The sequence below is a fragment of the Rhynchophorus ferrugineus genome, unplaced genomic scaffold, assembly GCF_030347505.1.
Source record: "Rhynchophorus ferrugineus isolate W39M unplaced genomic scaffold, kcgeb_rfMv2 rfM3, whole genome shotgun sequence".
In the NCBI taxonomy this organism is placed as follows: Eukaryota; Metazoa; Arthropoda; class Insecta; order Coleoptera; family Curculionidae; genus Rhynchophorus; species Rhynchophorus ferrugineus.
The window spans coordinates 13615124-13643068 of NW_027472582.1; the positions used below are offsets into that span (position 1 = coordinate 13615124).

A 27945-nucleotide genomic window follows, 5' to 3' on the forward strand; every position below is an offset into this window, starting at 1 on the left:
TATCTAAACATTTTGCATTAATTATTACATTATTAAAATAGTAACAAAATCAGTGGGACGGAAAATAGCGACTGAAAACAGTAGACTGAAACAGTCACTGGCAAAAAGTAGTCAATTACTAAACAGTCGATAGTTCATTTCAGTCGATAGTTCACAATACTAATGATAATATGTGTAATATGATTTTTCATTTTTATAAACTTAATTTTGCTTTCAATTTATTTTTTACCAATTATGTATAATGAGAATATTTCTCTCGTTCAGAATTAGTTTTGTCTAATCAAACTTATGATTCATCATCTATAATTAGCAATTTGTTGAGATAATGTTGTATAGAACTTGTCTCTAATTATTGGCATCAAGTTTTAATTTTCTCATTTTATATTTATACCGATGACCATTTCTTTAGTTAGTGTTAGCAATTGAAATTCTTAAACTTTGAACAGCACTGCTGTTGCTGCTAGAACAACAGAGCCAGAACGTTAAAAATCAGTCCAATGAAACTAGTAGAACCAAAAATAGTAACTAAAACTACACGACTGAAACAGTCGATAGTAATTAGTAACAAAATCAGTGGGGCGGAAAATAACGACTTAAAACAGTCGACTGAAACAGTCACTGGCAAAAAGTAGTAAAGTCAGTCGAATATAGCGACTGAAAAAGTCGATAATAAAAAGTAGTAATTTACTAAACAGTCGATAGTTCACAACACTAATGATAATATATGTAATATGCATTTTTATAAACTTAATTTAGCGACAATGCTGATGACGTGCATTGGCTGTTTTATTGGAAGGGCTATAAGTTATGTTGTTTAAATAGTCTTAATAATTAATCTAACTGGTTTAGAAATAAATGTCTAGAATAATGAGCCAAATCGATACAATACCGGTAACGTATTTCACCGAGGGAAATGTCACCCCATACGCGTAATCCCCATATTGTACGATGCAGGCCCGTGCATAAACGCGAACGCTAAATCCCCCACTAGAAAAATTCCCCCGATCGGTAAAGAAATCAAACGGACCGCGCTCTCCCGCATTCTCGCGTGTCGAGCGCGCCTTGAAACCGTCGCGTTATTCGACTGTCGCCGGGCAACGGGCGTTCGCGTTTTGTTTTATTTTGGCGATCGTTCCGTACTCGAATTCGGAACTCGTTATTAAGATCATAAATATTCCGCACCACGCCATTGAATTCGTTCATACCGGATGGAGAACGACGATGCATCGCGAAACTTAGCGTTCGAACGGGGAGTTTCCGAGCGAAAATTCGATAACAGTACTAATTGAATCGAAAGTACGTTTTTTCTACTCTGGTATTGGTAGTCGATTTTGCCCGTGTGGAATAATATTGTGAAACGGACTTGGATGTGAATCTGGCTGGATTAAATGATGGTGTTGCTGGAAATTTTCGGGGGTGATTCGTCGCTCCATTGTGTGTGATTATATTAAGTTCAGTTCATATTAAAGGATCATAGTACAGGTAAATAGCCTAAAACAGACGCCAGTCGTGAATGGTTAAACGAGTGAAAGGATTTTTGCGATTACGCTCATTTACTGTTCTGTCGAATGAATGAACCATCAAACTGTGAAAATATGTTACGTTTTGTTACCGAAAATTCGACATAATCACCAAGTTAAAACATTTAGGTTAGTTAGATATTTTTTATTACATTATTACTAGTTGTTGCCGACTAACCTATAATTTATCTTTACAATAACTTAAATTTAGGTATATATCTAGGAGGACCCATCGACCCTACCCTAGTATCTGCTGTAATAATAATAATAATAACAATACACTACAAAATACCAAAATGTTTGATTCTTTTGAGCTTCTGTTCTGTTCTGATGTTATCCAAGGGTTGTATTACTTCGATAATGACATGAGAATGGGGTCTGTCCTCATGTCTCCTTGCATTCTCTTGATTTCCTGAGTGACGATGGGTATCTGAAGGATGTGATCTAAGTACTCAGTCTTGTAGTATCAGGGTGCACCTATAATACTTCCCAGGACTTTTTTCTGGAAAAGTTGTATTATATTTACATTAGTTTTTGCGGAACATCCCCATATTTGAGTTCTGTATGTCCATATAGGTTTATTTAGAGTTCGGTACGACATATTAGTAAATGTCTGATCTTATGTTATTATGTTACTTATGAGATTTAATAATCTTATGTACTAATGTTATTCGAATTAACATATGTAAGTCATTACAATGTCAAGTCAACGCATTATCATATTTTTACGCTAGGAATTATTTTTTATAGTAAGCTACGATGCTCTATATTTATTCGTCGTTAATTAAGTAATGTGACTTCTCTAAATTATGCTTTTCAATATCCTCTCTGATCTGGATAAGTCCTTTGGAAAATCTTTATGCAAATGTAGAAAGTAATTATTACTATTACTGTTTCAACTATGAAGACATCAGCTTCATTATCAGCTTGTTTCACTGCAATGTTTTCAGTGATTAGCTTGTCACTTAATATTAAGGTAAAATGAAACTTATTATAAATATATAAATATATTTATTATCATTTATAACAGGTCAATTGAAAAGTCCCCGGCGTGACATGAGACATTAAATCCATATGTTTTTTTAGTTAGCCCTCAGTCTAACCCTCAAAAGATGCGTGTATAAATTTGACAGCTGTCGGAGTGAAGCAACTTTTGTTATTTTGAAACAAATGGATAAAAAGGAATTTCGCGTGTTGTTAAAATATTGCTTTTTGAAGGAAAAAATAGTTTCAGCAAAAACTTGGCTTGATGCCGAGTTTCCGGACACTGCCACTGGAAATTCATCAAGGATTGGTATGCTAAGTTTAGATGTGGTGAAATGAGCACCGAAGACGATGAACGCAGTGGAGACACACACAAAATGATTTTGAATGACCGTAAATTGAATGCAATAACAGACACTCTAAAGATATCAACTGAACGTGTAGATCATATCATTCACGAATATTTGAGTATGAGAAAGCTCTGTGCAAAGTGGGTACCGTGCGAGCTCACTTTTGACCAAAAACAACGACGAGTTGATGATTCGGAGCAGTGTTTGATGACGATCAAGCGTAATAAAGCCGAGTTTTTGCGTCGATATGTGACGGACGAAACATGGCTTCATCATTTCATTCCGAAATTCAATCGACAGTCATCCGAGTGGACTGCACACGATGAACCCGCTCCAAATCGTGGGAAAACGCAACAGTCGGCTGGCAAGATTATGGCGTCTGTATTTTCGGATGCGCATGGAATAATGTTCATTGATTACTCTGAAAAAGGAAGGACTATCAATAGCGACTATTACAAAGCGTTATTCGACCGTTTGAAGGACGAAAAACGGCCGCATTTGAAGAAAAAGAAAGTGCTGCTTCACCAAGACAATGCACCGTTTTTATGGATAATTTTATAATGAAGTAGTTACACAAATTTGAAATTAATGTTTTCTTGTTAGTAAAGAGCAGAATTCTTATTATCGTGGAATGTATGTATAGTTATGCTATGTGTGAAAATTATACCATGTCAAGAAAGTTGGGCCTGGCCTTTAAGAGCAATATTAGGAAAAATTACTAGATAGTCAATAACCAGTAATATGTGTGCTATGTGCTTTTTAAATTTAAAAATAAATTTATATTGTCTCCAATAGATATCGTTGATCCAAATACATGCAAGCATCTAATCTTATATATTGTGCAGTGTATTGTATGAATCGAAAATTGTACTTAAATACCTCTTAGGGTTTTGTTCCAGTAAATTTGAATTTATTTTTTTTTCTGATTTGCAGATCGTCCGTTTAACTGGATAGATGATAATTGCGAGGATCATATGTACTTTAAAAACAAATGGAATTTTTTTTTAAACCAATTACAAATATTGTTCGTAAACTCAAGTTAAAAGCGTAAAGAATTTGCGAATGTAAGAGCGTTTAACGGTGAATCAACATTTCAAAAATATTTTTTGCAATAGTTTGGCAAAGGTTCAAAAGCAAAAAAATGTTTACCAGACAAATTGTCTGGAAAGGCTGTTACGAACTGTCGTGGTTTCTTTACCCACCAGGGAAAACATCTTGGTAATAAGTTATATTAAAAAGAATCTTATGTGCTTATGTGTTTTTTATTCATTACTATTTTACAGATGATAATCGAAATATTTTCTTTAAATTATTAATAGTTATCTAATAAATGTCTTATATTATAAGAAATTGATTCTGAATTAGAACAAATTCTAAAAATTATTTTTTTGAAAACATCTTTATGAGATGCTTAGTACAATCTTAATTTACAATTAATTTATTACTACATTTCTTTTGTACTTGGATTAATTCACAAGCAAGACGAGTGCAAGGAAATTCATCAATATGTATTCCTCAATTATAAAATTATAATAACTTAAGCGATAGTTTACGCTAAAAGTATACACTTTATATAAGTTCGTATGGTTTTGTTCGCTTCAATCTCCTGACATCCTGCGCGCTGTCCAGCAGTTGTATTGCTTCCACGTTAGTATGATTTAATAATATTTTTTCGTCTTTTAAGGCGAAATCTTGGATAACTTCGCAAATCCATTGGATTTCCAGGTCATCGTGCTATTCTTCGTTGGTTACGTAGCGATAGGCATTGGTAATTAATCGAAGAATTTTGTTTTGACAACATTGGATGACTAGTTAATTTGAATTTTTACTGCAGCCCCATATTTGCACCTCATAGATCTAAATTGGCTTTATGATTGTCTGATAATCAATCTTTTTGATATTAGATCAAGTTGAGAGTATCTTCCGACTAATCAGTATAGTTCCTTTATTTTGGTTCTAATGTGTTTTGCTTTTTGCCTAACGTGATGTTTCCAATTTAATCTACCGTTAAGATGGATGCCGAGGTATTTAGCTTATTCTGCTTGTGGAGTCGGGCATCCATCTAAAAATTATGTGCACAAATTTTATGTGCTTTGGCAGAAAAATGCTAATTACGACAGAAAATAAAATAGGGCAGGTACAAAATATGATGAAATACTTGACACAATGAAATATAATTTTAGAATGGTGGCAGTGTAAATGGAGAAAACAGTGTTACAGTAGACGCAGTGACAGTAGACAGGATGAATCTTAAACAAAAGTTCAACAAATGTTTCACTTTTCTTTCTGAAAGTAGTTTTTGATTGATTATTTTTGGTGGGGAAGATATCTCTAAATAATAGTTCGATAATGTACTTCAAAAACCGGAATTTTGAATATTGATATTTTAATGTGCTACCCAAAGTTCGATAATCGCATTTATAACTACCGTTACTTATATATTATATTATATATATATTCTTTGAACAAAAGACCTCTGATTAAATCTTGTCCAGGCAGATGCAGCATGGTTTGGCTGTCAAACCAGCAAAACACCAAACGAAATAAAAGCCTATAGACCTATATCATTGCTGCCAGTAATATCTAAGGTTTTTGAAAAACTCCTGTTGAAAAGAATAAAACCGATCATAGAGAGAAAAACCTAATACCAACACACCAGTTTGGGTTTATTAACAAGCACTCAACAATTGACCAGGTCCACAGAATAACAGATGTTATTGAAAAACGCTACGAAAGGCCTTGTTCATAAACTACAGAAAATGCTACCAAAACAACACACCGAACTATTAAAATCATACATTATAACCAGAATGTTTAGAGTAAAACAAGAAGAAGTTTACTCTACATTAAAAGAAGCTAAAGCAGGTGTACCACAAGGAAGTATGCTCGGACCAATGCTTTATCTACTCTACACTTGTGATATACCACAAATGGAAAATATTACGATGGCTACATTTGCTGATGATACTGCGATTATAGCTGTCGAAGACAATAGTGAAGAAGCTTCACGAAAATTACAACAGGCAAGTGACAATATAAATAATTCGACACAAGCTTGAAAAATAAGAATTAATGAAAGTAAATCTGTACATGTGCAGTTTACTTATAAACAGACCGTACAAGCACCAATAACATTAAATAATACTATCATTTCATATAGCAACAACGCTAAATATCTCGGATTGAATCTCGATGCAAAACTTCACTGGAAGGAACATATAAAGAAGAAAAGAAAAGAACTGGAATTCTGGAACTGGAAAATATGGACATACGGAGTTCAATTATGGGGATGTTTTGCAAATATAATATAAATAAAATACAAGTTTTTCAGAACAAAGCCCTGAGGGGTATTGTGGGTGCACCCAAATACTATAGGACTGATTACCTACATCGAGACCTTCAGATATCCACAGTCAGTCAAGAAATCAAGAGAATTGCAAGGGGGCATGAGGAAAGACTCCATTGTCATACGAATATTGAATTATTGCAACGTTTGGATACCACCAGAATAGGGCACAGACTCAAAAGAATCAAACCATCTGATCTTGTGTAGTGTTGTGTAGTGAGGAGCGTATATTAAAAAATACAGCAGTGACGTGTATAAACATTATTTCACCAGAGACTGAGATAGGGCCGATGGGTCCTCCTGGTTATATACCTAGATTTAAGTTATCATAAAGACAAATTGTAGGTTAGGCGGAAAGGACTAGTAACAATGTATTAATTAAATAATAAATTTAAAAAAACAGCAAAACTTTGTTCTTTGCACACAAAAGATCGAAAAAAATTGTAGAGAATACATCCAAACATCTAATATGTGTACGATCTCTCAGATTCTATGAACGATATCATTCCACCAAGAAACTATAATCTTGGGAAAACAATTAAAAATAAGAATACGAACAAATCGCGGGCATTTTGCGGTTTACGAGAAAATATCGACACCAGCGATCTGGTGCAATAAAGCGTCTCTTCTCGGAAATCGTTTATTTTTTCACTACGCCAATAAAATAAAACACTTCGGTTTCGATAAATACACCTGTTGTTAAATGACTATATTATAAAATCGGGCGAACAATAAAAGTTGCTTTGTAGAGGCAAATTAACTTCAATTGTTAATTAATTGATTTAAATTATTAGCATCGTACCCGCTCTATGGTTTCAATGATAAAATGGCGTTTGCCGGCGAGGCCATTTCGAATTGTTTATGTGACACTATTAAAAAATCAATTTACCTGGAATAATCTCGTTATTCTTTGCTCGCTTTCGTTCCATATTTTATACCAGTTTTTTATATTGTATTTGTAAATGAAAATGAAAAGGCATTTGTCAATAAAAAGGTGTAACGATATAGTAATTACAGAAACAATGAGCAATTGATAGCAATATCTAGGTGTCCTGCCACGTCTATGAATAAATGAGAGATTGTTGCTGTACTATGATTATGATTAACGGCTGCTAATTAAAATTTCGCGGTTCTTGGTCAAAATAATAGTGAACTTACGTCAACATGATGTCGAATGTATTGCCTATCGCAGGTTGTTGTTCGTTTTAAATCACACAGAATTTTTCCTTCTCATTTTATTCTGTTAAAGAGAGGTACAATGCTGTCTGATGTGTTCAAACGGTACTTTTTCCTGTTAAGGCATTTCTAAAATTTAACAGCCGTAGACACTCGTTCAGTATGTGGTAGACTGAAATAGGGGCACGGTGACAAAACCCACAGTGAGCCAGATACGCCAGTGGCCCCTCAATATCAATCGATTCAAAGCTAAGATATGATGACGAAGGCAAGGAACGCGAAGATAGGAGAAAAAATTAGCTTTAACCTCAAAGAGCCACGTTGTGTCTCGTTATTTGTGAAACAAGAAATGAATGGGATAAGGTCAGTATAGACACAAACATCCGTGATGGGGAGGGGAGAGCAAGCTGCCGATTTAGAAGCCCTATCCGCGCGGTCATTTCCCGGTATACCATTCAGATAGAGGGTACGGATAATTAACAGTGAGTCTGAATGCACACCTGCCCGAATTGTTTCATATTTTGAAAACCAAAATCACTAATAATAATCGCTCACATATATAATCATTCATTATTATTAATATTCGCAATAAATCGACATATTTGAAAAATAAATTATTGTTTAATCACATATATTGTACTATCGGCGTTTAATAGCAACTGTTTTTATAATAAGAAATTGTTGATAGGAATAATGCTATACTGCATTACTTACATCATCTTTTTTAAACTGCTAAGATTTATTTTCAACACTTGATATAAAATTAAGGCTGGATAATGTTACGGGAACTTTTATTTCATCTATTGCATCACCATTAATTAGACATACTTTATGATTAAGTCCCAATCTAAAAAGTAATTCAGTGTCATTTAATAACATTCGTAATAATTCTTACCATATAACGGATTCAACATGAAATCGTGTATTTTGTGTATGTCCTATATACATTCAATGAACTTCTTGTTTGACACGATACCATCGGTAACAGATGGCGTTCAACACAGGCTCAGTTCCAACAGCGAGATTAAGATCGTCACGTTCGTTTTAAATAAAACATTTCTACATACAGGGATTTACTCTTTCATCCGGTAGATAATCAAAAGCGGATTTTCTATTACAAAAAGGTTAATAATAAAATATTGGGAAAAACGTCAATATGATTTATGGAAAATGCTACCAGCTGGTACAGGATTGTTTCGGATTTATTTTGTTGTAAATGGGGGTAGTTATGGATCTGAAGGGAATAAATTTAGTTGTTCAGATTATATATTGATCGGATATCGTACCTTGTACAAGTATTCTTTTTATTCTTAGATATCTTACATTTTCATAACACGGAATATCGGACTACATTTTAAAGAAGCACTGAAAATATGGATTTTAAGAGATATTAATAAAACCAAAGTATACTTCCTGATAAAATAAGGTTTATTTGAAAAAGTCCCCTCGACTATTTCAAGACTAACAGGTCAATAGAAAAGTCCCCGTCCTACCACAGTAAAACAAATTTTTTGGCAAAATTAGTCTTTATATTCAAGATAATTCCATTCAATGGTGATACACTGAATATAGCGACCCTCAAAATTTTCGATACTATTTTTGTACTACGATTTGTCTTTGCTTTAAAATAGAATTCAGTTTCGGCGATCACCTTTTCATTCGACGAAAATTTCTTCCTAGCGAGCATTCTTTTGAGATCTGAGAACAGGAAATGGTCGCTGGGGGTCAGCTCTGGAGAATACGGTGGATGAGGAAGCAACTAGAATCCCAGTTAATGGATTTTTGCCATCCTTTTCACTGACTTGTGACACAGTGCATTGTTTTGGTGTAGTATGTAATAGTCGCTGTTGATGGTTCTTGCTTTTTTAAGGTAGTCAATGAAAATTATTCCATGCGCATCCCAAAATACACACGCCATAATCTTGCCAGCCGACTGTTACCTTTTCCCACACTTTGGTGCGGGTTCATCGTGTGCAGTCCATTCGGATGACTGTCGATTGGATTTCGGAGTGAAATGATGGAGCCATGTCTCATCCATTGTTACATATCGACGCAAAAACTCGGGTTTATTACGCTTGATCATCTTCAAGCACTGCTTCGAATCAGCAACTCGTCGTAATGTATGCTATTTCATTCAATTTCAATTTACGGCCATTTAAAATCATTTTATAGACATTCAGATATATGAATATTTTCGCAAATTATTTTTTTATTTTAAGCTGCTCTTATTAACGATTATTATGTTATACCTTATTGGTCCGTAGATGAAAATCTAATTAATTATTTGGAAATATTTTTATGTAGAATATAAAAGTTGATACTTGGGGTGTTTTTTAAAATGTAAATACAGAAAAAATCATTTTTAGGTTTAATTTTTCATTAGATATTTATTTATATTTTAATCATCAAGTTATACTCTCAAATATGGCCCGACCTGATTGAAGTGATTCGAATCCGTATAGTTGTCTGAAATTAAAAATAATGATGTGATACTTAACTTAAAAACGTCAGACAAGCACAGTTGAGTGAATACTTACAAAGTCTAAAATAAATCTGAAACAACTTAATAAATAATAATAAAGATTAGATATAACAAAAAGTATATGGCCAAATTACGTATGGCCATTTTGACGATACCAAAATGTATCAAAAAATATATTCAATATTTTTTGTTTGTACTTAATATGTTTAACTAACTTTAATCTAAGATTTGATGTAATAAATCATTTCTTATCTGTTTTACTGTCGTTTTTTTAAATGTACCTTAACATTTCCGAACTTTTCAAAGGTAATATACGTTCTATTGGTTACAGTACGTACGTTTCGGAAATTTATGTAATATGTTATTTTGTTTTAATAACTAATTTTATCAATTTATAAATAATGACATACCTGATATTTCGACTGATTTTACTCTAGCAAATGAAATTCTTGAAACAAACATTAATGTATTGCATACTCAGGATTCAATATTGTACTAACTCTTGAGGTTTTCCGTAATTTCAGATGGTTTATAACGCGTAACTTGTACAAACAAACTTCAATATCGTTGTCTTCAAACATATTGACTTAGTACTTACGTGACATGTTTGGAGTTGAATGTGTGTACTTTCTCAAGGTACTCAAGCTAATAGAATGCGTTTAGCTATTATATATTCCTGATATAATCATGTTTCTTTGAATTGTATTTTTTTCATAATGGTCTTCGTGATAATGATTTTTCGAATGCGTGGGGACCAGAGAATGGTTTATATAGAGGGTGTACCAGAAAACTATTTAAATGTCTTGTAATGAATAATATGACTCTAGGAAATCAAAATAATTGTCATCGTTGGATGTTTTGGTTAACTAATTATGGTTAACATATGAATTAATAATTAATTTTATTGATTTTTTAATAATTTTGTAATTTCTTTGATGTATAGTTTTTATTCAGAACTTTTCTGTTAAAATATTATAATACCATATTTCTTTAAACAAAGAAGTCTTTGTTCATGCCTGGACAAGTTTATCTAAAATGGAAGTACTTTAATTTTTAGGTTTATTACTGTCCTATATTATCTGTATCAGATTCATTAATAAAACAGGTCAATTGAACAGTCCCCGGAATGACACATAGATGGCGCTACTGAATCCATATGTTTTTAGTTAGCCCTAACCCTCAAAAGATGTGTGTGTAAATTTGACAGCTGTCCGATCATTAGTTTGTGAATTATAGCATTTTGAGTGAAATAATTTTTGTTATTGTGAAAAAATGAATAAAAAAGAATTTCGTGTGTTGATAAAATATTGCTTTTTGAAGGGAAAAAAATACAGTTGAACCAAAAACTTGGCTTGATGCCCAGTTTCCGGACACTGCCCCTGGAAAACCAACCATCACGGATTGGTATGCTAAATTTAGATGTGGTGAAATGACCACCGAAGACGGTGAATGCCGTGAACGCCCAAAAGAGGTTGTTACCGACGAAAGCATTAAAAAAATCCACATAATTATTTTGAATGACCATAAATTGAAATTGAATGAAATAGCAGACACTCTGAAGATATCAACTAAAAGTGTACATCATGTCATTCACGAATATTTGGGATGAGAAAGCTCTATGCAAAGTGGGTGCCGCGCGAGCTTACTTTTGGCCAAAAACAACGACAAGTTGATGATTCGGAGCAGTGTTTGAAGATGATCAAGTGTAATATACCCGAGTTTTTGCATTGATATATGACAATGGATGAAACATGGCACCATCATTTCATTAGGAAGTCCAACAAGAGGACTGCACACGATGAACCCGTTCCAAAGCGTGGGAAAACGCAACAGTCGGCTGGTAAGGTTATGGCATCTGTATTTTGGGATGCGCATGGAATAATTTTCATTGACTACCTTGAAAAAGGATCGACCATCAACAGCGACTATTACACAGCGTTGTTGGACCCTTTGATGGACGAAATGGCCGAAAAACGGCCGCATTTGAAGAAAAAGAAAGTACTGCTTCATCAAGACAATGCACCGTGTCACAAGTCAGTGAAAACGATAGCAAAAATTCATGAATTGGGCTTCGAATTGCTTCCTCATCCACCGTATTCTCCAGATCTGGCCCCAGTGACTATTTCCTGTTCTTGAATCTCAAAAGAATGCTCGCTGGGAAGAAATTTTCGTCGAATGAAAAGGTGATCGCCGAAACTGAGGCCTATTAAAAATAATATCGAATAGTTGGAAGGTCGCTATAATCAGTGTATCACCCTTGAAGGGAATTATGTTGAATAAAAAAATCTAATTTTGTCAAAATAATGTGTTTTACTATGGTAGGCCGGGGACTTTTCAATTGATCTGTTAAATTTCCTCAATCAATATTTAGACGCATCCAAATATAATTCAATTTCAGGGGTTTCAGAATAAATTATTGAGTATTTGTAATAATGCTTCGTGTTACTTTAGAAATAATGATCTCCATAGGTAGTGCTTGTATACACAATAATAATTAGTATAAACAAGTTGATGTTAGGTACCATAAGATATTTTAATGCGATAATATTTAGTTGAATCATTGAACAAATGTTATTTACATTGTATTTTTGAGTAATACCACCATGATATTATTAAGAACATTTAAATAATATTGACAGTAAATTAGATTTTATCTAAAATTACTTTTTATTTTAACTAGTTTCTTAAAATTATTTGTAATCTAATAAAATTGATCCTAACATATATAATCTATATAAAACATTATCATATATTATTTTATTATGCACTATAGTTGATTTTGAATGAATCCGATATTACGCAATAATGTATTTTCCAATAGGAAATATTAAATGAAATATTCATAGGAATGTATTCGTTGTTATGTAAAATCAATACAGATAGAGAAAGTATATATCGATAGCTCTATAATATTCAGACACAAGGTTATTTTCACAAATAAAATGTTTAAAAACCTAATGTGGAATACTATGAATTGGTAAACAAAGACATTGAGGTATATTGTGTTTATTTATCTATGACCTGTACTGGATATGGTGACAAAAAAGCAATAATTTGATATACAGTATTTTTGTTATTGATCTGTCACAAACCTCTAGTTGTTTAAATATTTATTAATAAATATTAATTATTAATAAATAAATATTAAATATTAAATATTAATATAATATTTAATACCCAAAATATTAATATTCATTACATTGAGATACCATATATTATGATAGCTATTAAGAGTATCTCTGTATTTGTTGTCAGTCATAAGAAAGAGCATGCCCATGGTTGATCCAGAACGTTGATGAATTATTGATTATGCATCAGATCTTTTTGGTAAGATAATTAGATATGCTGCCAAGTGAATTATCTATTTATTTAAACGTATAAATAAAGCATACGTTTTAATAAGAGAGAGACGATAAGTGATGATTACAATGAGTAAGATAGAATATCTGAACAACAATATTTTAATCTTTGTATAATTGTACGATTTATGAACATTTTTAAAAATTAGTTACATCTTATATTAGATATGCTTAGTACAATCTTAATTTACAAAGTAATTTGTTACTATTGTTATGTTGTACTTGCATTAATACACAAGCAAGACGAGTGCGGTATTAATACATCAGTATGTTTTTCCCAAATTAATATAAAACTAAGTTAACAGGTCAATTGAAAAGTCCCCGACCTACCATAGTAAAACACATTTTTTGGCAAAAATAGTTCTTTTTATTCAACCTAATTCCCTTGAAGGGTGATACACTGATTATAGCGACCCTCCAACTTTTCGATACCATTTTTGTCATACGACTTGTCCTATGCTTCAAAATAGACCTCAGTTTCGACGATCACCTCTTCATTCCACGAAAATTTCTTCCCGTCGAACATTCTTTTGGGATATGAGAACAGGAGATAGTAGCTTGGCGCCTGATCTGGAGAATACGGTGGATGAGAAAGCAATTCGAAGCCCAATTCATGGATTTTTGCCAACATCTTCACTGACTTGTGACACGGTCTTCCACAGCACCTTCTTTTTCATCAAATGTGGCCGTTTTCGGCGATTTCGTCCTTCATACGGTTCAATAACGCTAAGCAATAGTTGCTATTGATGGTCCTTCCTTTTTCAAGGTAGTCAATGAAAACTATTCCATGCGCATCCCAAAATACAGACGCCATAAACTTGCCAGCCGACTGTAGCGTTTTCCCAAGTTTTGGAGCGGATTCATTGTGTGCAGTCCACTCGGATGACTGTCGATTGGACTTCGGAGTGAAATGATGGAGCCATGTTTCATCCATTGTCACATATCGACGCAAAATCTCGGGTTTATTACGCTTGATCATCTTTAAACACTGCTTCGAATCATCAACTTCTCGTTGTTTTTGGTAAAAAGTGAGCTCGCGCGGCACCCACTTTGCACAGAACTTTCTCATACCCAAATATTCGTGAATGATACGATTACACTTTCAGTTGATATCTTTAGAGTATCTGCTATTTCATTCAATTTCAATTTACGGTCGCTCAAAATTATTTTGTGGATTTTGTAAATGTTTTCGTCGGTAACAACCTCTTCTGGGCGTCCACAGCGTTCACCGTCTTTGGTGATCATTTCACCACGTCTAAATTTAGCATACCAATTCTTGATGGTTGATTTTCCTGTGGTAGTGTCCGGAAACTCTGTATTAAGCCAATTTTTTACTTCAACTGTATTTTGTCCCTTCAAAAAGCAATATTTTATCAACGCGCGAAATTTCTTTTTATCCATTTTTTTCACAATAACAAAATTTGCTTCACTCAAAATGCTATAATTCACAAACTAATGATTCGACAGCTGTCAAATTTATACACGCATCTTTTGAGGGTTAGGGTTAACTAAAAAACATATGGATTTAATTCTAGTAGTGCCATCCATGCATCAGGGCGAGGACTTTTCAATTGACCTGTTAAATAATAATTGATATTTTATATCGCAAAACTACAATTACTTTATTACCAACCGAATAAACCACAAGATCTATAGAATGGTAGAAAGTTTCTTACCGCGTTTAATGACAGATACATTAACATTCAGATGAGATTTTACGATTTTTCCATAAAATGAGGTTATTTATAGAAATCACTGTAGTGTCTTATTCTAATTCGAATATAATTTAAAACCAACCAATATCTAGTACAGAAAAAATGGAAAACAAAGTGAAAATGGACCGTTTTTTAATAATCGCCAAAGGATGATCCGTTTTGGTTTAGGTGTTGGGACGAGATGCTGTCATGTTTCCTTCAATGAAGCGAACTTAATCTCTTTTCAACAGCTTTTATATTTAGCCAATCGATCTGTGTAAGAATTTAAGGACGGTGCAGTATAACCTTTTTAATGATAGCTCTACCGTAGATAACTTTGATTTTCCACCATCGAGAGGAAATAATAAAAATTTTCAAGAGAATTTAGATAGCAGTGGCGTATGCAAATTATTTATTTTTTAATAGAAATTACTTCAAAATGGGTACTAAATTTCAACGTTTAAAGTAACTATTATTTTTTAAAACAATTTTGTTATCAGACTGTTTACAAAAAGAAAAAATTAGGAATCTTTTTTCAAAATTCTCTCATCTCAGTCTCATTTCAGAATGCCAAAAAGACCTGTAGAGCAAGAAATGTTTCAGTCAACATATACTTTTAATTTCCCAACCTTAATAGAGACCTTAATTTATATATTTCTAATATTTTTATACCTATATATTAAGTTCTTGTATGTATTTTGATCAGTGACATGTACTGGTAAAAATGTAAAGTACCAATGTAAACAACAGTTAAATTCGATGGTTTTAACATTTAGCTATATGAAATAACATATTTTCATTAAGTATTATTAAGTTATTCGATATATACAATATATTGGCGACAATTCCAAGTAGAAAAAGTAATATGTAAGTCCGGAGGGATCATCCATATGAACATCGAACCTGAATATATATGATCATAAAGCATATTGGCTGTGTACCAGCAAAGGTATGATGATTACGAGTTACTAAAACCTGACAAAATGAAACTGTTGCTGCAGATGTCAATTTAACAAACTGATTAACGAAGCCGAACGATCAGCAATCGCGAGTAACAGAAGCAGAAGTTGTGAAGGATACACTGTTTCAATCAGAATTCGAAGTGTTGATTATTTTCTAATAACTGTTTGTTCAGACTGATGCCATATAGATTTGAAATGCTGAAGAAGGGTGAAAATGAACCATACATTGCATAACCAGAAATCCGATCAGGAAAAGATGGAAAATATTTTGATTAATATATTTCTCCCAAAACTGTAACCAGTTTTTTTCAATTACTGCTTGTTTTTTAAAGGGAAAATATTAGTACAATTCATGAAAGCGCCCAATATTTTAACAATATTAATACAATGGTAAAGATATCTATTTTTGTCTCATATAGATTTTGATAATATGTCCAAAATATATGCCTCTACACCTAAATATCCCTTAAAACTTTCTGTTGACGGCTTAGTTGGCACAGTGGTAAAGGCGACAGGACGGTCCACCCACTGTTGCGACAGTCGCGGATTCAGATCGTGCTGGGGCACGGTCGTAAATTTATGTTTGTGATTGTCCTAGGCAAGAGTGTAAAATCCGACAAGGAAAATGATCCCAGTCACGCCAGTAACTAGGCTGGGTAAGACCGAATGTCTTCTGGGCTGATTTCTAAAGTTGGTCACTGTCCAGTTGGTAGGCTTAATGCCGAGGATCGTGGTTCGGAGCCCACAGGTTTATATGAACTGTTGGTCCAGTCCAGATAATTCCTCGTTCGTAAAGAGAGGTACTTTAAAATATATATAAAAGAACTTTTTGTTATTTTCATGAAGGATTTTAAATAAACAATCGAAAGTCGACAATGAACATAAAAATTCATAGAACCTATTCAATTTCTCTGCAAATAATTAGAAACCTAGTATTAACTATTTGAAAAAATATTAACTCATATTGGGTTTCGTTTTCTTATAGTGAATGAACATTTTTAAAGAGATCCTATCGACAGAATATATTTTTTTCGTTCAAATAAAAATGAAAGTAGAGTAATTAAATTCTACGTATTGCCTATTAATCGTCAAAATTGTTTAAGTGGTTAATTTAAGAATTTTTATGATTTCGTGGTCTGATAGAAACGGATATCTAATAATTTCTTTAAAATACCTTTTCACTATAGATCGGTTTCTCGTGATATAATGACTTGAGTGTAATTAAAATCAACTAAAATCTAGGACGGAAACAATGGAAAACCCGGTGACAATCGACAGTATTTTTTATTATCTTCAATTGTTTCGTACAATTAACGAAGAAGGTTTTTTCTTTGACTAATTACTTTAATTTTATATCCCCGGATAAGTCTCAATTTAGAATGAATAGCTTTTTCAATAAGGCTATGTTTATTATATCTTTAGAACTTCTATAATGAAGTGCAGGTGTTTGGATAAAGTGGAGCAAAAGTCCCGCTACCATTTTTATTCCGCGTTATCTTGGTTATGTGACGTTTAGCTCACTTGCGTTTTAACCATTGTGTTGTGTAGACGTCCAAATTTTATTATGGATGATCTTATGGCGTATATTTTTCCGTCCCACATGTTTTAATATAAGATTACTTCTATGTATCTCCTTTATTTTTAAGTTTATGTTGTATTTTATGTATTGATACCTTAATTTTATTATTTACTTTTGAAATACCATTGGGTCAAAATGATATTGGGTGCAATAATACATATTTTCAAAATATTTTTTCTATATTCTTTATATAGGGCAGAGTTATAACATATTTATGGTTAATACAATAAACATATTTATTTTTTGTTACCGCATTGCGTGTTTCTTTCTCTGAATCTAATTGCAGCATATCCATCAGTAATTAGATTTTAGTAATCGATTGTCAATATAATTTCGGTTTCATTGTAAATATGCAGTTTCTCATACAATTTGTGTTCTTTAAGCTCACACGTGGAGGTCGCGGGTTCGATTCCAGACGGGGGCAATAGTTTTTTATTGTTCTAGTTTGGTTAGAATATTTCATCCATACTAGGTGCGAACCCCGGGGCCTGAAATCGGTTCAATTTTTTTAGTAAAAAATTTTATTATTCAGTCCAACCATTGTAAATAATGAATCTTTAGAAGTAGATATTTCGGTGAATTTTCTCTTAATTAATTTTAAGAGAACTGGTAAATTACTATTATTATTATTATATAATTAATTATATATACGAGAAAGTACCCGTGTCAGAACGGGGTTGGAAACACATTTTATTGAAAAATATTTTGGGAATCGTCCAATATTTATATAATATAATTAATATTTGGCTTCACTCTAAAAATATATGGTGAATATGATGGGTTTAGTAGGGGTTTCCAATTAAACATTTATAGGTAGATTTTTAAGGATTTTTCAATATATTATCGAATATTCTATGTTATAAAGTAACATTTACATTTCTGTGAGGAAAATTTCTATCTAATGCTTGATTGCAACATTTTTATATTTATCTAGAGAATGTTCTTATGATGATGCGGTTAAATTATTATCCTTCAGCATTTAATATTATTCCTAACAATTTGTTCAAGAAGAAAAACAGATAGAACATCGCTAATATTTGCAGTTTATTTACTAATTTACGATATGATGTCTTGTTTTGTTGAATGGAAGAAACTTATTTGTACACCTAATATAAACACGATTAATTACCCGAAATTATAAACCTATTATTTTTTTATAGTCGTAGATCATAAGTGAAGGATTTAAAAATTAATTTCACGATCTGAATTGGAATCCTTGATATACAATTTTCAAGAGCTTCGGAGTTTTTTAATTGTATACAAACTTTAGACACAACTTTATGTATGTACTTAAACATTAAGGCTACATTATTATCATTATATTTACGAAATTTAAATTTTATGAGCAAGATATCAACATATTGAAATAATGAAATGTTAAACCAAGATAATAATAATGTTTTTTTTTCAAATTAATAGTTTGTCTCATGTAATTTATTAACTTATTTTTAAATTAAACTACTGTCGTTATTAAATAAAAATGCTGTTACCGATTCGCATTGCTTGGCATATATGATTGTTACTAAAAATGATTTAATATACAAAATTGTTTTTAATATTATTTATTATATTTACAACAAGTGGCCCCTTTGTATTAACAATCAACTAGCCGTAAATAAACGCTAAATAAGATTATTTTATGTTGCTTTCCATTCATTGGAACATAACGTTCGTACTTCTGTAACAGTAACAGAAATGGTGCAATGCAAGTAAATTAACATTTGGTGTTGAAAACAATTTTATTCAAAATTGAATTAACTGTTGCTGTTATAGGAGGTTTCTTTGTTCTACAAATTATGCTACAATTAACTTTTTCTAAGCGTTAAAACATAAATTACGGGCCGAAAAGATTTTATACTCTTTGGCAATTGATGGCGACAATTCATAGAAGTTTTTTTGGTGGGATATTTTAAAACAATTCACTTTCACCGTCTAGTTTATCAGTTTAATTTATGTAGTTTTTATAACACCGTTCAGATATAAGGAAAACGTTATAGAAAAATGAATATCAAATTCAGTGTTTTAGTTGTAGATTAAGATTACAGTAAAATGTCAATAAGAACAAATTTACCCATATTAAGCTAAGGTGCTATTTTATATCTACAAGAATAATATGAACACCTGACATATTCACAATATTTATTTATTAATAAAGTTTTGAATCATCATTTGCCTTTAAAACAGCTGAAATTATTCGCGAAAGAGTTTCGTAGAATGTTGTGCGACTCTTGTACCAAAACATCCACCAAGTGCTCCAATGATGTTAAAGATAGAAATCAACTTTCTATGATGGTTCCATTATGTTGAGGTATAGTAATTGTGCTGGATAGAGAAGATGTTTGATGATATTCTGATGATCATCAAACCAAGACTGGACATTTTAGGCTGTATGTTTTGGCGTGTTGTCATCTTGGCTTATGGCAGTGTTAGCAATACGTTAGTCATAGTAATCTTCATCATTGAGTATGTCGAGATATTAATTCACAGTAATCCGGCCAGTGGTGCGAATGAGAAGACCAGCTGAATATCACGATATTGCCACTCTGTGACTGTTGAGAACAGGCAGTCCGGATGGTGGGCTTCTTTTGGGGTTCTTCATACATAAATCCAGCCGTTTGTAGGAAACAATGTAAACGATGATTAATCAGACCGTACTTTTTTTCCAATCATTAAATCAGTTTCATTGGTTTTGACATACGTTACAAAGAGTTTCGCCAATCTCAACCCTTCAATGAATCTTAGCTTTGTGAAGCTCTCGCTGTACTGTTTGTCAAAACAGTAACATTCAAGTCAGTGTTGAGTTCTGCTGTCACTTTTGCCGTGGTTTTCGTCACATGTCACAAGACTACAAACTACAACAAGATGTACTTTATCGCATGTTGATCATATTATTTTATCTATTCCCTCTATGTATTTAGTTATTTGCTAGTTTTATTAAACATACTAAATATATTAAATTAAAAGTTTTGCCTTCAGTATAATTTTCAAGCTATTTATATATTGTTTCTACATATTAACCATAGTAACTTATTCCTAACAGATATTTTTGTACCATTTTTTCATAAACCTCATACGCTTTGTCTTTTATAATGTGTACCTAACCAAAAAAAAATGAAACTTAACCTTAAGACTGTCAACGTAATTTTACTCTAGTTTTATGCTAATTTTAAAAGGGATCTCTAAAAGATATGGTTTTGAAATTTAAATCCATTTTTAATCAATAAAAATAAAAATTGTCGTTGAGAACATTATAATTATAAATTCTATCACGTGACATTTAACCCTGAGTGTCAACTTTAAGTGAATTTTAACGAAATGCGCATCCTCACTTTCAACCAATCACAATCCATTTAGGTGGTATTTTCGTGTCGTCTGTTTTGCTCATTATTCGTAATCACTCCTCATTCAGTAGGCTTAATATCGTAGTAGTGTCGAAATTCGATCACAATTTATTATGTAAATCATGCTCATTGCTCTCATAACAAAGTAAAGGGAACAATTTAAAAATAATGTTATTAAAACTTGTTGCAGTATTTTCAATATATGATTAGAAATGTATTTGATGTATAACATTAATTAAAATAATAAATGTCTGTATATTAAAACATATCAAATTAATTATTAAGATCAAGAATTAACACTCAATAACATTTTTTAAATGGCATTTAATTAAATCTAATTTCCATTAAATTTCAAACATCAACGTTAATCAACGATAAGTTTAAATGACTACACCACTGAACATTATAACAAAGTATCATAAGTAAGATTATTTTCAGAAATGTAACTTTCCTTACTTTTGTGTAATAAACATAAATATGCAATAATGAATGAAGTACCAGTTGATATATTAAAACTGAGAATATATGAATAAAGCCATTTTGAAATTGATATTTGACTTTAGCATGTAACAGGTCAATTGAAGAGTCTCCGGACTGACCTATAGATGAACATTTACATTCTATTACATAGCGTTATTGGGCCATTAGAAGGACAAAATCGCGAAAAAACGGTCGAATTTGAAGAAAACGAAAGTGCTGCTTCCCCAAGATAATGCACCGTGTCACAAGTTAGTGAAAACGATGGCAAAAATCCATGAATTGGGCGTCGAATTGCTTCCTCATCCACCGTATTCTCCATATCTGGCCCCCAGCGACTATTTCCTGTTCTCAGATCTCAAAAGGATGCTCGCTGGGAAGAAATTTTCTATATTTCAATATATATAGAAAATAATAGTCGCTGTTGATGGTCCTTCCTTTTTCAAGGTAGTCAATGAAAATTATTCCATGCGCATCCCAAAATACGGACGCTATAACTTTGCCAGCCGACTGTTGCGTTTTCCCACGCTTTGGATGTCGATTGGACTTCGGAGTGAAATGATGGAGCCATGTTTCATCCATTGTCACATATCGACGCAAAAACTCGGGTTTATTACACGTGATCATCTTCAAACACTGCTCCGAATCATCAACTTGTCGTTCATTTTTGGTCAAAAGTGAGCTAGCGCGGCACCCACTTTGCAGTGAGCTTTCTCATACCCAAATATTCGTAAATAATATGATGTACACGTTCAGTTGATATCTTGAGAGTGTCTGCTATTTTATTCAATTTCCATTTACGGTCATTCAAAATCATTTTGTGGATTTTTTAATGTTTTCGTCGGTAACAACCTCTTTTGGGCGTCCACTGCGTTCACCGTCTTCGGTGCTCATTTCATCACGTATAGGCTTAGCATACCAGTACTTAATGATTGGTTTTCCTGAGGCAGTGTCCGGAAACTCGGCATCAAGCCAAGTCTTTGCTTCAACTGTATTTTTCTCTTCAAAAATCAATATTTTATCAACACGCAAAATTCCTTTTTATCTATTTTTACACAATAATAAAAGTTGCTTCACTCAATATGCCATGATTCACAACTAATGATCCGGCAGCTGTCAAATTTATGCACTCATCTTTTGAGGGTTCGGGCTAACTAAAAAACATATGGATTTAATTCTAGTAGCGCCATCTATGTGTTAGGCAGGGGACTTTTCAATTGACCCTTTTCTTTTACTATAATCTTCAAATAAGTTCTATTTCCATATTATTTAACATACAAATTACCCGTTGTTCCAAATTAGTTTTATAAAATGATAATATTTTACTAATTATTCATACCTTATACACTTATTTTCGCATTATCTGCCGCTAATTTTGCCTAAGAAGTTATTATGTTACCTCAACACAATGTATTTACAAAATTAACCTAAAAATGACTTCTAACCACAACAGTGGTAAACAACAAGGCGTATATAAAAAAATACGCGTGGTTGTTAAAACTCTCAGGCTAGGTTGCAACAAGTGCGCATGTGCAGTTCTAGCCAATCGAAACTTGTATAAGCTTTAACCGTACCAAATTTTACATCTCTAGGTTTCTCTATTTTCCACAAAAAGAGAGGCAACATTTTTGCCAAGCCGATTAATATCTAGATCATATAATTATTTGAAGTCAAATAAACCCTAGTTGGTGAACCCTAAAGGTGATTATAACGCATCTAAATAAACTATTAACAATGAATTGAAATAAATCAAATTATAATTTTATCACATTATTTAATTATACGTATACATTCGACAATATAATTAAAACTATAAACCTAAAAACCATTTTGATTATTATTTCACTGTTGTTGCGTTGTTGTGCGAGCGTGTATTTCGGAACAGCAACAACAACAAAAACTTTTCGATTTGGCGGCCATGCCAAGTCGAAAATTCACGCTCGTTAGACCCTAAAATACGGCAAATCGACAATGACTCCGCTCGAGAATAAGGTCAGTTTACAATTGGTTCTATTACTTAACCAGTTAAAGGTTAAATAAAGTCGGTGCGCGAATAGTTACAACTAACTTGGGATCGATAAAATGATGCCAACAAACGCGAATAAAGTTTATAGGGCTTGAAATAATAAATCCAATTAGCCCGATGCTTGACTGACTCGGAAAATGGCGGAATAAATCGAATAATTATGTTATTTATTTTATTTTGACCTTCGATGAAACTATATATACGCTACGTGTTTAAATCGTATTTAAAAATATTAAGTTATATATTCAAGTAGGTTAAAATAAATTAATTGAATGGTGAGGTGGTGATACTGTGTAACAGGTCAATTAAAAAGTCCCGGGCCTACCATATTAAAACACATTTTTTTTTGGCAAAATTATTTTTTCTTATTCAGCACAATTCCCTTGAAGGGTGATACGCTGATTATAGCGACCCTCCAACTTTTCGATACAATTTTTGTAGTACGATTTGTCCTTTGCTTCAAAATAGGCCTCAGTTTCGGCCATCACCTCTTCATTCGACAACAAATTCTTCCTAGCGAGCATTCTTTTGAGATCTGAGAACAGGAAATAGCCACTGGGGGCGCAGATCTGGAGAATACGGTGGATGCGGAAGCAATTCGTAGCCCAATTCATGGATTTTTGCCATCGTATTCACTGACTTGTGACAAGGTGCATTGTCTTGATGAAGCAGCACTTTCTTTTTCTTCAAATGCGGACGTTTTTGGACGAGTTCGTCCTTCAAACGGTCCAATACTGCTATGTAATAGTCGCTGTTGATGGTCCTTCCATTTTCAAGGTAGTCAATGAAAATTCTTCCATGTGCATCCCAAAATACAGACGCCATAAACTTGCCAGCCGACTGTTGCGTTTTCCCACGCTTTGGAGCGGATTTATCGTGTACAGTCCACTCGGATGACTGTCGATTGAACTTCGGAGTGAAACGATGAAGCCATGTTTCATCCATTGTCACAATCGATGCAAAAACTTGGGTTTGTTATGCTTGATCTTCTTCAAACACTGCTCCGAATCACCAACTCGTCGTTGTTTTTGGTTAAAAGTGAGCTCGCACGACACCTACTTTGCACAGAGCTTTCTCATACACAAATATTTGTGAATCATATGATGTACACGTTCGGTTGATATCTTTAGAGTGTCTTCTATTTCATTCAATTTCAATTTACGGTCATTCGAAACCATTTTGTGGTTTTTTAAAATGTGTAGCGACCTTGAGCATGTCGAATTTTACATCGTGGAATAACGGTCTACAAAATACCCAGAAATATAATCCCAGATGTTGAACACGGGCGGGGTGCCAATTGGAACCCGACACCGAATAGCTGGCGGCAACCCCGAGACGTTTATCTGGGATATTATTGAAGGGTATTTCGGTCATTCAGTGCTCAACCCTCGTTTGGTTAAGACGTGCCACCATCGACTGCCCAAGCCTCGTCTTCAGGTAACTCCGCTGCCATCCGTTTTATTTATTTGTATTTTCACATTTTTTATTTTGCCAATAAATAACGGTCACATTATGTAAACACCACTGTTTCATTTCGATTTACCTCCATTCACCGAGCCACATCATTTTACCCTAAAGTGGTGACCCCGACGTGATCTTTCGCAAAATTGGGTTTGGACTCGTGAATGGAGGGTACGTAGAAAATGGTGTATTTTACGTGGCCGTTATATTTTTTTTGTTTCAAAATTTTAAATATTTTTAATTCGATTCCTTTTCAATTTTACCTTCAAGGTTCATTTTCATTTTATTCCGATTAATTTCATTATTTCCAATTCATTTTTTTAAATTTTTTTTGTCAAAATTTTTATTTCACAATCTTTTGGAATTTTTTTACGTTACTGCTTAATCATCAGCGTCTCGGCTAAACATTTCTTTCGGCGCTATGTTTAAATCATAATGTCTTCCTTCGCTCGCCGTCTCCGTCATAATGGCAGATATTTTGATTTAAAAGGCTTTGGGCAGCTTCGGTCGGATACCGTCGTTATTTGTTTTTTTTTTCTGAATTAATCTAACGTATGTGACTACGGATTAGTCACAGAGCAGCTCCAGAAGCTAGGTAGCGATTGCAGTCACCGTAGACTCGTTATGTCTTCGCCGAAGTACCAGAATTGCTAACGTCTCGTCGTCGAAGAAAATAAGCTACCACGTCGTCGAACAGTCGATCCTCCCACAGCGTCGATTACGGGAGCCCTGTCTGAAAAATAGCTTGTTTTCAACGTCGTCGATGGACCACATTCAAGTGCCAAAGCGACGATGATGCAACGGTATCTGTAGGACCGGAAGATATCAACAGCCGTACCAGATCGCAACCGTACCAACCACAACCGTTTCAAACTATCATATTCTTCAAAACCCATTTTACACAGCACATTTTGTTTGGTATATATTTTTTTGTATTGATATTTTTTTTTCAAACATTTTTGTATTTTTGTTACTTGAAATAATTTTATGTAAAATTCTGGCAGGGGAGTATTGTAGCGACCTTGAGCATGTCGAATTTTACATCGTGGAATAACGGTCTACAAAATACCCAGAAATATAATCCCAGATGTTGAACACGGGCGGGGTGCCAATTGGAACCCGACACCGAATAGCTGGCGGCAACCCCGAGACGTTTATCTGGGATATTATTGAAGGGTATTTCGGTCATTCAGTGCTCAACCCTCGTTTGGTTAAGACGTGCCACCATCGACTGCCCAAGCCTCGTCTTCAGGTAACTCCGCTGCCATCCGTTTTATTTATTTGTATTTTCACATTTTTTATTTTGCCAATAAATAACGGTCACATTATGTAAACACCACTGTTTCATTTCGATTTACCTCCATTCACCGAGCCACATCATTTTACCCTAAAAATGTTTTCGCCGGTAACAACCTCTTTTGAGCGTCCACTGCGTTCACCGTCTTCGGTGCTCATTTCACCACGTCTAAACTTAACGTACCAATCCTTGATGGTTGATTTTCCTGGGGAAGTGTCCAGAAACTCGGTATCAAGCCAAGCTTTTGCTTCAACTGTATTGTTTTCCTTCAAAAAGCAATATTTTACCAACATGCGAAATTCCTTGTTATTCATTTTTTTCACAATAACAAAACTTTCTTCACTCAAAATACTATATTTCACAAACTAATGATCAGCTGTTAAATTTATACATGCTTCTTTTGAGGACTAGTGCTAACTAAAAAACATATGGGATTAATTCTAATAGCGCTAGCTATGTGTCAGACCGGGAACTTTTCAATTGACCTGTTAGATGCCGTAAAGTATTGATATCATTTTCCATTCTTATAAATATGATTTTGTTCAAATTACAAAATTTGAAGCAACTGACTGGTTAAATACCTTTGACACATTCTTTCACAAATTCTGAGATCAGACAGATTGCGCTCCATGGTGCACAGATACACCAACATAGAAGTAAACTATTTTGGTAGCACTTCCCGTGTTAAATATGACCTGCATTCTGTAAAACACAACACAACTTCTGAACCAAGAACGTTTCTCTGAATTACATCAAAAATTAAGTTAATTGAGCCAGATAAGTAATTTAAATAATGCGCAATTCGTTGAACTGTATGTATACGGAACTGTACATGACTGTTGCAACGGTATTTATTAATAAAAATTATGTAAATAGACATTAAACGTTCGATAAACACTCGGTATATTATTAACTAAACTAACGAGTAGGCGTCGGATTTTCAGTCAACATTTCCAACCTCCTTATTAGGAACTAAATTTTACTTCTTGTAAATTTGAATAATTCTTCATTGTTTTAAAATAAATCTTATAAATCTAGAAAAAAAGTTTCATCAGGCTTACAATGTGCCCAATGTATATACTATATTTTCGAATACATTGTGTGTTAATTAACGTATTCCAGGAGAAACGTTGATTTCACAATACTAGTAAGTATTGAAAGTTTTTTAAAATTATATTTTAAATCCGCCCTTTTACCAACCAGATCTCGATTGGACCAACTGTTTAAATTTGGTTCCGAACCATGGTCCTCGACAATAAATCTATCGACTGGTCAATGACTTAGAGATCATCCCAGGGGACATCCGATGGTTATTCCTTATCGGATTTTACACTATTGTCTAGAAAGATTTACAACTACAATCCACGTCTTACGATTTGCGAAGCGTTAAAAGTACCTGGAAAATCATAATCAAATATCATCTTTTTAATTCAAAAATGTACATTAAACATATAACATAACAGTACATTCAATATAATAATTTTACTGTATAGTTCAAAGAATAGTAACAACTGCAAAATAAAGAGTTGAATGGCAAAACATTATTTCTTGAAGATTTATCCTAAACCCAATCTAAAATGAAATTGTTTTCGCCAAGCACATTGGGTTTCACATAAATCGAAATGCTGAGAAAAAAGAAACGGTTAAAAATGGCTGAAAGTTGTAATTTCAAACGGAGAATACTTCAACACATTTATTCAAATAATTTCATTAAAGAAGCTTACAAATCATACAGTCCTATTCACCGGATTTAGCTGACTTAAGGTTATTGAACGGAGTGATAATAGTAGAAGATTACAGGAACAAACATATTGAAGTTGAACAAATATATTTGGAATCATAAACTCGGAAATCTGTGGATTATTTTAATATATCTATGACAAAATTATAT

The 27945-nt window shown here is 33.2% G+C and overlaps 1 protein-coding gene across 1 annotated transcript in view; it reads left to right on the top strand.

Annotated features, from left to right (window-relative positions):
* The first annotated feature begins 1038 nt into the window (after window positions 1-1038).
* Window positions 1039-27945, top strand: part of LOC143194293 (uncharacterized) — a 149655-nt gene continuing 122748 nt past the window's right edge. Inside the window, exon 1 of the mRNA XM_076400972.1 lies at window positions 1039-1482. The gene's annotated coding sequence lies outside the window, so the exon portion shown is untranslated. The remainder of the gene's footprint in view (window positions 1483-27945) is intronic.